Here is a 12,377-nt window from a genome sequence, read left to right as displayed (position 1 = left end):
AAGTTAATCAGCTCCCACTTCTGATATTATTGTTGGAAGTCATAAATCCCCGCTCTGTGACATTGCAGTTAGTAGTCATTGTGAGGTCCCAGACTTGCGCCTTCTGACCAGGAGTGAGCTTCAGTACAGATCTGTACATGAATAGGGTTACCATATTTCAACAATCAAAAGAGAGGACACGGGGTGCCGCCCTAGCCCCGCCCCTTCCCACTTCCCGCCCCCTCAGAATTCCCCTACCCCCTACCTGTCCCCTGACTGCCCTCTCCTGAGACACCCCCCACCCTAACTGCCCCCAGGACCCCACCCCCTATCTAAGTCTCCCTGCTCCCTGTCCCCTGACTGCCCCAACCGCTCTCTACACCCCCTTCTCCTGACAGCCCCCCCAGAACCCCCGACCAATCTAACCCCCCCTGTTCCCTGTCCCTTGCCTGCCCCCCCCTACCAGGCCGAGGGAGAGCTGCGGGCTCCACGTGCAGCCAAACACTGGCGCTGCTCTGAGGGGGAGGAGGGAGCGGGGGAGGGGGAGGGACTCTGGCTGCTAGAGGCCCTAGTGGCTCGAGCAGCTTTCAGTCAGGCCAGGCATCCAATCAGCCGCGCCGCACTCTGCATGAGGGGAAGGGGGAAATCCCGGACATTTCTATTTTATTAGAAATCCCCCCCCAGATGGCCATTTAAAGCTTAAAAATCCGGACATGTCCGGGGAAACCCGGACGGATGGTAACCCTATACATGAACATCCAGATCTCATCTTTCTTTTACAATATTGGGAGAATTTATGGCCTAAGTGAGTAATTTCTTAATATAATATATGAGAATTAACAAATTAGGCATTAGTTGTTCTTCAAATTCAGGTATAAAATATGAAGCTAAAGTGTCTTAGGCCTCAAAGTACTTAAGCACATGCTTTAAGCATGTGAATAATCTCTTCCTTACTTAAGCACATGCTTAAGTATCGCTGACTTCATTAAAGTTAAGCACATGAACACGTGCTTTGCTAAATCTGAGCCTTAGTGCCTGTTCTCCATTGCCTTGCACTTTGTGTAGTCATTCACACCAGTACAAGTGGGTATAAAATGCTACCAAATCAAAGTGATAGTGTTTTTACACTCACTTGCCACTGGTTTAGATTGTCACCTGAGGTGCAAGGGCAAAAGAGAATCAGGCCCTGGAATTTTAATTGAATTAGTATTGAAACTTCAGCCAGATATCAATATTGTTAACCAAGCGTGTTAAGAGAAAACCCATCGCTTATTATCCACTATCTATCTGTGTTACAGCAACTGTAGTTTCCCATCCTCCATGGTTTTTTAAATCTTTGACATTTTGATGTGAGTTTTCGAATTTTTGCTAGTTTGGCATCTGGGATCAAGCCAACCAACTTCCTATGGGGGAGGATTACAAAAGGTTCAAGAAGTTGGAAAAGGGGCTGTGGGGAAGCCGATTTGAGGATATGCTGAGGATTGCAGAGATCGGGAGTTTTGTTGGGAAGTTGTTAGCAGGTTCAACAGCTGAATGGAGCTGAGTTGGGTCACTTTTGCGGACAATTGTAATGGGTTTGCGTAGATGAGTTTGGATTGTTAGTAGCACTTGTGACACTCCACGACCTTTACACTTTTCCTGTGATTCATCCAGGAATATTTAGAAATTGGCCTCTCATTTAGGTAGGACCTATAGAGTCTGAGTTTGGTTTTCAGAAATGCTGAAGATTGACAGCTTCAATTGAAATCCATCAGCATAGCATGTGTACAGCACCTATGAAAATCAGGCTCTATATGAAATATTAAACACACATCCAGGTCTTGGCTGGTAATGGTTTAACAAGAAGACCTCTCTCATTCCCTTTTATCTTGTTGTGTATATTATATTTAATTTAAGACAAGATGAACTGATTTCCACCGAGTTCCTGAGCCCTACCTATACATTAAAAAATCTGTTCCTCATCCTTCTTCCTTTCCATTCACACCCACTCCCCCCCAACCCCTCCTCCCTCTCACTTCGAAAACTAAAGAATAATTGATTTGAGCTGCAGTTGAAGAGCAGGTCTGGCTGAGAAAATGGATGCATTTTGAGCATCAAGGAATTTTCTGTGCACAGACTTGGTGCCAAACAGTAGCAAATAACGCAACACTGATGTATGTTTAATGCACTCCAATTATCTGGTGATTTTTCAGGTTTCTTTTGCACACTTACAGGACTGATGAAATGAGTGATTATTTTCTCTTCTCTCACCACTTCTGTTGCTCAAAAGCATTATCGGCAAAATCCCATAGATATTTGCTCATGAAGTATACCATATGGGCAGTCATAGCAATCTAGCAATTTATGTTGTCGAAAAATGTGTAATAGCAGCTCAGGCATTGAAGTTATGTGTTTTTGAGTTAACTCCCTCCATTAATTTGTGTCACCATCTAATTTCATACCCACTATGAGGTCTCAAACAAATGGAAATAATGTCTTGTATCCATGGTAACAAATGAGGTACACTTTACCTGATCTTAAGATGGAAATTGAATTAACTTGTCACTACTGTATAGGTGGTGTTAGCTTCCATGTATTTCTATATGGGGACACACACACAAAATATATACCTTTTCAAATTGCTCTGTATTTGAGCATCTCACTTCTGGAAATGACGTAAGGAAACTCTATGATCAGAGAGATTTTGCTATCAGAATGTTATTCCAGTGTTGTTTTGGGTAATAGGTTAGATATTTTAGTATCTAACGTTAATCACTCAATGCTAAGTATATTTGAAGCTTGCCTCCCTAATGTGAAATGACTGAAAATGCCCAGACAACAGGACATGGGTTTTTACCATATAGAGATTATAGATAACATATATTCTGAGTGATGCTGAAGCTCATTTTGATTAATTTTTAATGCATACCAGATGATTTTATGAATTCCTTAGAGAATTATTTATCAGATTATTAACAGTATTGACCTGTAGACTGTCCTATAGTGTGGACCTTGTGCTGTGTCCTCACACTACCTTGGTAACATTATTTCAGTTGAGACGTATGAAGAACAGGACTGAGGGTTTGACTTGGCCATCTTTAGGAAGAGTCACTGGAAAGTCATACTGAACAAAGGAAATGTCACAAAAACATAGTTAAAAATACTAAGAGCAAAAGGATTAGCCTGCAAAAGAACCTTTGTTCTGCTATTTACAATGCAAACAAGTCAAACAGCGCAAGTGCTGTGATAACAAACAGCCAGTTTGAACCCAAGTCTTAGACAGAACCGTCCTCTAGTTGTCAGGGCATTTGGGTTGTTTTGCTGCGCATCCTGCATCTCCCACTGAAGTCACTCGGAGCTGGAGGTGCCCAACACTTGTCAGGTTTCAGGCTCTTCCTCAAAGGTATTTAGATGAAATCAATGGAAGTTAGATACCTAAATACCTTAGAGGAACTAGGCTCTACGCTGTAAATTGGTTGATTATGGACCTTGCCATTACCTGCATTTCATACATCATAAAGGATGCCATCCTTATTTAGCAAATAGTAATAACCATTGGTGGGATTTTCAAAAGCACTCAGTGTTCATCTAACTTTGCTGGAGCGCACTGGAGTTTGACCATTCACTTTAATGGGAGCCGAGTTTAGGCCAATGCTGAGCACTTTTGAAAAGTCCACACTATTCTTCTAGACGTTGCTCTATCAGAGTTAAATTATGTAAGCCAGACTCTGTCATAGTTGGAATGAAAAATATTGTCTTTTACCTGGAGGCGGAGGGGAAACTGTATATCAGCATGATCCCATTGACTTCAGCGGGCGGGAGCTGAGAGTATATTTCTTCACAGGGATGAGTTCAGTAACTTGTAGGAGGGATCTATGTGGGACCTTTTTCTTCACTTCTTCCTTGTGGTTGATCCACTGTCTAAACTCCCATGCACCTCAATCAGTGTTTAGCTCTACAGGTCTCAAGCCTCTCAAAGAAGATTTTTCCTATCACATCCATTCCATTCACTCACATGCAAACTTTCCCAAATGTCAAAAGTCACAGATACTTTTGTAAAAGCCTGAAAATCACAGAATCCAGGGCTGTCATGACAACTATAACAGCCCATTCATCCTTAGGTGTGAAAGTTCCCGCAGCAGATGAATGCTAAGATTCATAGCGTAGTCAGGTGGATGGGGCTCATTGTGGGTTATATTCATTAGTATATCCTGACTACAGAAGGGCTTATTTATTCTGTTTTATCCTTCCACTCTGTACTCACCAAACATTTACTCAACATGTCGCCCAGCATACACATGATCAAGATTAACCTGTTTCTTCTAAAAATGCAGTATTAGAAAGGAGAGTAAATAAGAGAGAAAAAAATATCATCCTTATATTCACTTTTTACCTGCTGAATAAATGGACCAGAGTGATTAAGTTGAAAATATTTTTATTGCTCTCCAGAGTATGAATCTAAATTTGATCTATACATTTAAAAAGAGCAACAGCATTAGCAAAAACCTGGTATTACTGAATGACATTTGAATTCTGAAAACAAGTAGCCCTGTTTCTGGGAAGGGGGAGGAAGGGGTCCAGTAACAGTATCTCTGTTCTACAAGGGCTACATCTGTACAGATGCAGCACTGCAGCTATATCACTGTAGTGTAGATACTTACTACAACAACCGAAGGGTTTTTCCATCACTGTAGTAAATCCACCCCCTCAGGAGGAAGTAGCTAGGTCAATGGAACATTTCTTCTGTCAACCTAGCTGCATACACAATGGGAGGTAGAGCCACCTAACTGCATCGTACAGGGCGTGAAATTTTTCACAACCCTGAGTGACACAGCTAGGTCGACCTAAGTTTTAGGTGTAGACCAGACCAAAGGATGCTTAAGCACTCTTTCCTTTACACGTTGAATTTAACATCCCATTAGGTTTACCATCAAATACCTACCTGCTGCTGTTTATACTTAAATAATAATAATTAATAATTAATAAAGTGCACCAATAGGTTTACATTACAATGATTTATTTTATCTCAGAATGGGAGACTGGAGTTTTCATCCAAATGTGGCAACCCCTACCTAAGGCATTGTTTACTGTGGGCATTTCTCCCTAAAATTTCCTACCGTAGTTATCACCAGTTCAGCTTCGCAAGTCGTAGCAGCAATGGAAGTGTTAGTGTAAATAAGGCCCCACTGAGGTTTTAACTACCAGGTCATCTAGATCTGTTCTGAGATAACACGTGGTTGAACTGCCTTCGTACCCTGACAGCTGCCACCAGTGATGGAGCTGAAGTGGTGGCAACAGCAGTAGGGAATTTTAGGGAAAAAAAGCCTAAGGTAGACATCTCAGTAGAAAGCACACTGACTGATGTCTACATGAAGATTATAGTCCAGCCCTCTTGCAGGAAATCCTTAAACACTAGACCTCTCCCGCTGGTTACATTCTTCTTAGCTTTAGGGTGGAATTTTCAAAAGCATTTGATGTTGGCCTAATTCTGCTCCCATGAAGTCAATGGAAGCAAAGTTAGGCCAGCGCTGAGCACTTTTGAAAACCCCAGCCTTAGTGGTGAATACTCATTTCTTTAAAGATTAATAGTAAAATTAAAATTCATGGCAAATTTGAGTCAGCTCAAAACATGAACCTTTGCAAAGTACAGTAGACCAGTAATTTTTATCCAGACCTACTTCAAGGCTTTCTGTTAATCTCTGTAGTTTCTCTAGCCTCAATGTGTAAGATTTTTTTTTAACTTTGCTTTAAAGATCAATCAAACATTTCTTTTTGAAAAATAAAATCTAAAATCTAAATGGGTTTGTTAAAAGTGAGCATGCTATGGTTATGGAGAAGTGGTTTTATGCAATTTGTGGTCACATGGAGAAATAGACATACTTATACCATTCAGTGCTCTACTTTTGTAGAATGAAATTGTCATCCCTTCTAAGTACAAAACAAATGTATGAAATTGAAGCCTGATTAATGTCTCATTCTGTGTGTGTGTGTGTGTGTGTGTGTGTGTGTGTGAGCGCGCACACGCACGCCTGTCTTGGGCTCAGCCCTGCCCTCTGCTGTGCAGCATTGAGACCTTCACACTCAAGATGTCAGCAGGACAGCATATAGTACAGTAATATGCACCAAGAGGTAGGCCTGCCTAATGACTTTACCTATGGGGGCATGCTTGTCCCACCCCAAATAAAAAACCACAGATTAACATCCATGCTGCTGGCATCAGCAAATGTTGAGTGTGCACTTTGTTCCTGGTTAGAAGACCAGCAAGGTTCACTGCTCAGGGTGGAGCCCTGGCCAGCTGGAGCCGGTAGCAGAGAATGCAAAGGGCTCTTAATCAGCACTGTGTCAGGTCAGGATTTAGATCCTTCTTCCATTACAAATCTCATCAGCCTCCCAGATAGTGAGATCCTAATGTATTCTGTAAAGTGGGCAGGGCTGGGGAACAAGAGGGCTAAGTGCCATAGCCTTCACCTAGCTGATATGCTGGATTTCCCTTCATTGTAATTTTTAAAAATTCATTAATTACCTTTTAATTTGCCCAGTCTCATATTAGGCCTGGTCATATGTTAATATAAATGCTGCAGTGTGGCTAGCTTCATTTACAACTCATTTCAAAGCACGTGCTGCCATCTCCTTTGACTCGTCTTTCACATTTTCTTGTTTCCTTGGTGATTTGTCTGGTCTCATCAGTGTCTTGTTACTAATGCATATTTGCTCAGATGGGAAGTTGCACTCCCATTATTCAAGGCTGCCATGCACTGGCCATTTATGATATGAAATCCTGTTTTAGTAGTGTAGAAACTTGATATTCCAGCTAATCCATAGAGCTAATGGGTTTGATGGCTACAAATCGTGTGTGTGTGTGTGTGTGTGTGTTCCTTCATTTTCCTTCATTTTTTTCTTTAACCTAAGGAGAATTCTGCCAAGAAATGTTTACATTCTTCTTTTCTTCTATTGTTTGTAAATAGCCTCTAAGGAGCTTGAAACACATTTTCCCTTGCTGATTTTTGTCCTTTTCCATTTTGCAGGTTCTGAATTCTCTTTATTTGTGTAGAATAAAGTTTTGATTGACTTGACTGGGTTTTGCTTTTAAAAAAAGAAATTGCTAGCCTGGATGGCTAATGGAATTCATGATGGGACAGGGAGACTTTCACCACTAGATCTCTGATTCAAGTCTGCCCCACGGGAAATAGTTCCATTCATGCATGAATAAGAACTATTCACATGAGCAAATGTTGCTAGATCAGATCCTAGGTTGTTAGTGACTGAAAACTGTTACCCTCTGATGTCTGTTTGGTAGTCTAATTTAACTGGTTTGCTACAGATCCTCTTCAATGGAAATGCCACAGCCATTCCAGAAATTATTATGCTTATTAAAAATGGACATATAGATATTTCTTCTGCCCTTCAGTTTAATGTACAATTACATTAACTTAAGGTAAAACTGGAATCCTTTTGTGGTTTTGTTTGTATTGCCTGTTCCTGGTACCTCCATTCCTCCTGCCCCTCTGCCAGTCCCAATCCCCCAATTGTCTGATTCTCTGTTTACACTCACATTATCTCCTCCTGCCCTGTCTTAATGCTCTTGTTATGCCCCACCCTAGATTCACAGATTCCAAGACTAGAAGGGACCGTTGTGACCATCTAGGCTGACCTCCTGTGTAACACAGGCCATAGAACTTCTCCCAGATAATTCCTAGAGTGTAACTTTCACTGACAATTTATAAATCAAGATTGGATGTTTTTCTGAAAGTTACACTCTAGGAATTATATGTCCATTTTTAATAAGCATAATAATTTCATAAGCAAAATAATTCAAAATAATTAAATACTGTTATTTTGTCATCTTTGCTTGGAACCTTCATGAAATGACTGATAATTTTACGAAGGGCTGGTAACAGCACCCTACATTATTAAGGTTGCCTGGCCCTTCCCGTTATCAGACCCTGTTTTCAGTTGCTTGTCACTTTGCCAAACTTCAACTTTGCCAAATTTCAACTGTTTAGGCTGAAATTTTGAATGCTGAGTGTTTTGCCTTAGGCTGAATTATTTTAGAAAATTTCAGCCAAAACAGTTTAACCTTTTCTGAGAACGAGGCTAGAGGAAAATGGGGTGTTTTGCAAAATTAAAAAAGTTCTGATAACCTTTTTTTACACCTCCCTTTGGAGCAGGGACTTTAAATTTATCAGGGGCATGGCTTTGTTTCAGTGATGTGCCTTTTGCTGGTCACATAAAAATCTGTCCAAATTTGGCTAAGTTATAAATCTTTGGAAAATTGCAGTTCACACATGCTCAGAAACTTCTTAGAATTTAGCAGCTAAAATCTCTGAAGATACCTTCTCACCCAAGTGCTTCAGCACTCCTAGTACTGACCAGACTGAATGTGCTCCACCCGCTTACAGCTCCTACATGTGATCAAACTGCACATGTGCCGTCCCACAGAGCAACTGAGCATACTTCATTCCGGGGGAGAGTGGTGAAAACCTGTAATTGTAGTTCCTGGATGTTCTGGGCATCAGAGCACCAGAACTGAGAGAATGGAGTTTGCCTCTCCTGTGCTCCCAGTGACCCTCCGCCTGCTGCCCTGGCAGCATGGAGGAACAAGCTGCCTGATTTGAATACCAAGAATATAACAGCTGAAATGGGAAGAAGGAAAGGAGACTGGTGAGATTGGAACTATGGACAGGGGAGGGAAGAGAGAAACTGTGACTGGGAGTTGTGTGTAGGGAGATGTGATGAAGTGGGAATTTTCCTACTGTTTCGTATGAATACTGTGTGTGTGCCTCAGTTTCCGTTATGTGTTGCACAAGTGTCTAGGTGGTGGGACAAGGGTGTGTGATCATTGCAGAGACCCCTAGAGGACAGGTGTGACTACCGTCTAGCTGCCTGGGCCCAGACAATGGCTGGATATTCTGTAGGCCCATCCTCTGCCAAGATCCAGCCGGCTGCAACGTGTTGGAGAACAAAGAGAGAGGTGGAGACCAGGTGACCAGTTTGTCTGGGAAAGAAACAAAGGATGAAGGAGTGGCAACTAGGCGTGACTGAGGGTGGGCTCCTGGAAGCTGCTCAGTCTCCTGGTTTGGGGCTTTGGGGGAGAGCTCTGGGTTCTGGATCTCCCCAACATGGACTTTGCTCAATCTTCCTGTTTTCTGTGCTAACAAGAACGGTTCTATGTGGTGTTCCACAAGACTAATAAACCCTTCTGTTTTACAACGCTGGCTAAGAGTCACTGCTGACTGCAGACATTGGGGGTGCATGGCCCCTTGGGGGGGTGTAAGGCTTCCCCCGGTGTCCTATTCAGGTGGACTCACTGCAGAGAGCTCACAGCATGAAACAGGAGTGCTGAACACTTCGAGGTCAGACCCAGAGGCACTGAAACCAAGGATGCTTGCCCTAGTGAGAGTATGCCCTGAGGGGTTGTCACACTACAAGAGTGGCTTGTCTGAACTTCATTCAGAGCAGTTCCAGAGTACCGAGCCTGTTCACGCACGACAGGAGGTACTGGGACTAGTTGAGCAGGGAGACTGGACCTGAGAGCCTGGAGGAGGGGAGAAGCTGTGACTGGTTGATTAGAGACTAGGAGCCAGGAGAGGCCAAGGCTGAGGGGAAGAGGAGGCTGCTAATGGTTGGGCAAGAAGACAGGGACTGGGAGATGGTGAGGAAACTGGTGGAAGAAGCTGAAGAAGGCCCGTGGAACTGGTTGGTGGTGGTGGGAGAAGGGGAACCTTGAGATCAGCTCAGGAGCTAGGAGGAGAGTGGGATTGGCTGGACAAGGAGCCTAGGACCGGGAACCTGTGTCGAGGAATGGGGGGTGGGACAACAGGGGAGTCATTTTTTGATGAGGAACTGGCAGGGAGGCCTGGGACTGGCTGTGCAATGAGACTGAATGTGGGGAGGGGAGGAGACTGGGAGTTGGGGGTAGCAGGAGATTGGGACTCAGACAGTGAGCCTGGAGGGGAGACTGGGACTGGTTGGGGAAGGAGACTGGAAGTGAGGTGAGAAGCCTGAGTGGAGACTGGAGAATGGGCTTGGGACAAGGAGCCACAAGTGGGGAACGGATAGGACTGAGATGGGAACAGATTCGGGGGAACAGGCAGAAGGGTCTGTGCACTCTAGAACACACTCTCTTCCAAAGCCTGGAAAAGAACCCAAGATTCCTGAGTCCCAACATTCCTCTGCTGTCAGCAAATATCTGTGAAACCCACTGGCAAAGTGCATGTCTCATCCACTCCCTCTGGTGCTGGGTCCACACAGAGGATGACAACCTACTACTTCTGTCAGTTATTCCATTGGCTCAAGTGGCAGAGATTGGTGAGTGCAGGGATCAGCAACCTTTGGCACGCGGCCCACCAGGGTGCTTACCCTGGCGGGCCGGGCCGGTTTGTTTACCTGCGCGTCTGCAGGTTCGGGCGATCGCGGCTCCCACTGGCCGCGGTTCGCCGTCCCAGGCCAATGGGGGCAGCGGGAAGCGGCCGCGGGCACATCCCTCGGCCCGCGCCGCTTCCCGCAGCCCCCATTGGCCTGGAGCAGCGAACCGCAGCCAGTGGGAGCCGCGATCGCCCGAACCTGCAGACGCGGCAGGTAAACAAACCGGCCTGGCCCGCCAGGGTGCTTACCCTGGCGGGCAAGTGACCTGAATCTGCATTTTTTTGATGAAAAATTTTCAGCCAAAAACTTTCACCCAGCTCTAGTTGGAAGGCGTGTAGTGAATGAGATAGCTGATTTCAGGAAGAGAAAAGATGGTCTTATGGTTATGCAGCTGAATGTCACACTGGAGAATTGGATTCTACCCCTGCGTCTAGCACAGGGCTCCTACTGAGCAAGTCACGTACACCAAACTTGTCAGACGGTGTCACTAATTGTGTGTTCTTCATTTACTGGGTGCAGAGCTTGGAATCTGATTTGCAGAACTGCCGAGTACTCACAGCTGCATCCAAAGTCAATGGGAACTGTGCTTTGAACATATATAGTGTAAATACTGCAAAAAGAAAATAAGGCCATATGCTTCTCAAACAGGGCACTGTGACCAGGGACCCCATGATGCCAACTGGTAGAGGGCAAATGGTGTGCATAGGATTTTAAAAGGATCTCCCGGGTCAGATATGTGCATAATAGTTAACCGATGTGTGGCATGTGAGGTCTCTACTGAGAGCCAGCAGCCTGTTGGGTCATTGTAATCATTGTGAATGTATGTACAGATAATATTTAAGGACTTACGTATCTATACTAAAAACTATATTCTTAAGGTCTTGGAGTTATGGCAGATCACCAGGATTTATGATACCTGCTGCCTGAAAGGAACATTTTCAAGTTAACAGACCCCTATCTACCTGTCTGGTCATTTGTGTATTGTATGCCTCACAATATATGCCAATTTGCATCCGAAGCCGGGGTGGAATGAAAGATTGCAAAATCTACAAAAGAGAAAAATTTCAGGGTGAACAAACTGCAGAGGGGTGTCCTGCTTATGAACAAAGATTGTTATGGTATATCTTGGGGTGCAAGGAAACACACAGAATCTTTCACTCAGGCAATCTGACAGCATGTCATGGAAGGAAGGTCATAGCCAGCCTGTATAGCATAGCAAGGATTTTGGGTGAGCAATACTCTACAAGACATGAGAGTATCTTGTGGATTAAGTCTAGGCTCTAAAATGCGTGTTATGTTTTCATAGGTAACCATTTGTTTCCAATACTTCTACTTGCTACTACTTGAATCTCCATGTTTTGTTAAGTAAACTTATGCTTGATTTAATTACAAACTTATCTCTAAGTTCTGTGTGTTAAGCAGGGGGGTGATCTGGGGTGGACTGGAACACTGGGGTTTACTGTTTATTTGGAAGCAGCAAATCTATGATCAGTATGAATGTCCAGTGGACCAGGAGCTGGACACTCCAGGGAGACACTCGGAGGATTCAAGGATTGGGGTGTGCCTGTTACTCACCTGTAGAGTGACAGTGGGGCCTGTGAGACTGAGAGAGGAGGGCTTGTGTTGCCTATGGCCAGTGGAGTATGGGAGTTGACCCACAGCAGGCACAGACAAAGCTTCCTCACGCTAAGGGCAGGTGGTTGTGAGGTGCCCCCAGGAAGCATCTCAGGCACGCAACAATGTGTGGACATTTTTTACCTTAATCTGTGCCTCTATTCCCCATCTGTAAAATGGGGATAATATTACACCCTCGCCTCTCAGGGGTGTTGTGAAGATAAATTCATTAATGTCTGTGAAGCACTCACATGTGTAGTGATGAGCGCCATGGAAAAGCCCATGAGGAGATGGATAATTCTGCTTTCAGAGCAGAGTTTGAATAGTGTGAGGTAAATAAGTCGTATGGCTACACATTGAACAGGGAGGATAAACCAAATATCAAATAGTTGCTCATTAAGTGAGCGCCGTCCATCCTTTACACAGAATGAGACAGGGGT

At 44.0% G+C, this 12,377-nt stretch overlaps 1 protein-coding gene across 2 annotated transcripts in view; it reads left to right on the top strand.

The window, feature by feature from the left end:
* ENOX1 (ecto-NOX disulfide-thiol exchanger 1) overlaps window positions 1-12,377 on the top strand; it is a 204,671-nt gene that overhangs the window by 145,389 nt on the left and 46,905 nt on the right. The gene's annotated exons all lie outside the window — the stretch shown is intronic.

The sequence above is a fragment of the Emys orbicularis genome, chromosome 1 (genome assembly GCF_028017835.1).
Source record: "Emys orbicularis isolate rEmyOrb1 chromosome 1, rEmyOrb1.hap1, whole genome shotgun sequence".
In the NCBI taxonomy this organism is placed as follows: Eukaryota; Metazoa; Chordata; order Testudines; family Emydidae; genus Emys; species Emys orbicularis.
Note: the sequence above shows the minus strand (reverse complement) of the source record. Positions and strands in the feature narration are given on the sequence as shown.